General features: G+C 40.7%; 1 pseudogene; it reads left to right on the top strand.

Annotated features, from left to right (window-relative positions):
* Nucleotides 1–960: 960 nt before the first annotated feature.
* Nucleotides 961–1,882, top strand: LOC114040555 (annotated as a pseudogene).
* Nucleotides 1,883–2,182: the final 300 nt, after the last annotated feature.

Genomic DNA, 2,182 nt, shown 5'->3' with positions numbered 1-2,182 from the left:
AGAGACAGAGACAGAGAGAGAGGGACTGAGGGACAGGGACAGAGAGAGAGGGAGAGAGAAAGACAGAGAGAAAGCAAAAGTTTACGAAAAAAGATTTCTTTAATTATTTAAACTTTAGGCAACTAGGTCTCTCAATGAATAGAGCACAGGGGCTTGAAATCAAGAAGATTTCAAGAGTCACTATGGCCATTTCATTCCTCTTAGTATTTCCCCTCCCCCATATTTGCTAGCAGATAAATAATTTCTGAGTTCTATTCTACCTCTCACAATCTCTGGTTCAGCTCTTTCTTCTTTAGTGTCAGAGGGAAACTTCTCATCCTGAACGAGGATCTAGAAATACAAGCACACCTCGGTCTTCAGAGAGACTTTATGTAGTTATCCTCATTGAGTGTTCCCAACATATCTCTTCCTTCATCCTGCTTTACCCCACCTCTCCATTAAATCTTATCTCAGACACTTACTACTAGCTGTATGACCCTGGGCAAGTCACTTAACCCTGTTTGCCTCAGTTCCTCATCAGTAAAATGAGCTGGACAAGGACATAGCAAATCACTCCAGTGTCTTTGCCAAGAAAATCCCAAATGGGGTGACAAAGAGATGGTCATGACTAAACAACAACAATTTAAACTTTAATAGTCTAAAATACGCTAAGAATTTTGGGATACCCCATATAGTGCTTTTAAGTTTGCCACACACTATATACTTATATTATCTTCATTTTAAATCCCATTTCTTTCCTTCACTCCTTCCTTCCCTCATTTCCTCCTTCATTTCTTTCTTTTCCTTCTTTCTTCCCTCCTTTCTGTCCTTTCCATCCCTTCTTTTTATATAATTGTAATTCACTATGTAACATTAAGAATTAATAGTAGTATTACTCAACTTCTGATCCATTTCCACGTGTATTTGCCTTGATCTCTTCCTTTTTTGTCTTGGCAGATACCTCATTCCAAAGTGATGCATATGGCTGAGAGGAATGTCACCGGGATAGTGGAGTTTGTCCTCTTGGGCTTTACAGAAAGCCCTCACCTCCAGCATGGCCTATTTGTGTTTTTCTTCCTGATTTATCTGCTCACTGTAGCTTATCCTATTAATTGGCCCCAGCTCCCAACTTCACTCCCCTAAATATTTTTTCCTTGGTCACTTGGCCTTCTTGGATTTCTGTTATTTATCTGTCTGCATCCCTAAGTTGCTTGTGAATCTCTTAACTGAGAGAAAAGTCATCTCCTTTACTGACTGCATCCTTCAGTTTGCATTCTTCAGCATGTTCCTGACCACAGAATGTTTTCTTCTGGCAGCAGTGGCCTATGACTGGTACATGGCCATTTGCAGAACCCTTCGCTACCAAGTCCCCATGACAGCCAGCCTCTGCTTGCACCTGGTCGTTGGCTCCTACGTATTTGGCTGTGACCTCACTCACACATATGGCCAGTTTGCTCAGTTTGTCCTTCTGTGGCCCCAATATCATTAATCATTACTTCTGTGATGTCCCAGTGCTCATTCATCTGGCCTGCTCTGATGTTCAGAGGAATGAAATTTTGCTCCTAATCTTCTCTGGGGTAATATCAGTAACCACGTTTCTGATAGTTATTAGCTCCTATTTCAATATCTTAATCACTATTCTGAAGATCCTTTGCCCCCAAGGTAGGTATAAACATTCTCCATGTGTGCCTCTCACCTGATAGTGGTCACTCTATTCTATGCAACAGTGATATTTACTTATTTGTGCTCCAGCACCGGCCACCCATCAGAATGGACCAAAATCATGTCTGTCTTTTATACTCTTTTGCTGCCAGTTCTTAATCTCCTGATTTATAGCATACTGAACAGGGAGACCAAAGAGGCCCTGAGAAAAATGGTACAGAGGAAAATATTTGCCCAATGACTATGATTGTGAAAGCACATCACCATATTACTCTGCTGCTAAATAATCTTTAATGACTGCACATTACCTAAGAAAGTCAAAACTGCTAAATCTGACATTTAAGGCCTTCTACAAACCAGCTACAAACAAAACACCTGCTGTGTTATGTCCCTTCATTGACTCAAAATTTCCCACCAAATTGGGTTACTTGCTATGCCCTGAATTTATACCAAGTTTACTCACATTTTTACCTTTGCTCCTACTGCTTGCATTCCTCAAAAATCTCTCCATCTATCTGTCTATCATGGCTTTAAATCTGGC

The sequence above is a fragment of the Vombatus ursinus genome, unplaced genomic scaffold (assembly GCF_900497805.2).
Source record: "Vombatus ursinus unplaced genomic scaffold, bare-nosed wombat genome assembly UNPS02013577.1, whole genome shotgun sequence".
Lineage (NCBI taxonomy): Eukaryota > Metazoa > Chordata > Mammalia > Diprotodontia > Vombatidae > Vombatus > Vombatus ursinus.
The sequence above is the reverse complement of the archived record's forward strand: the minus strand, read 5'-3'. Positions and strand labels throughout refer to the sequence as shown.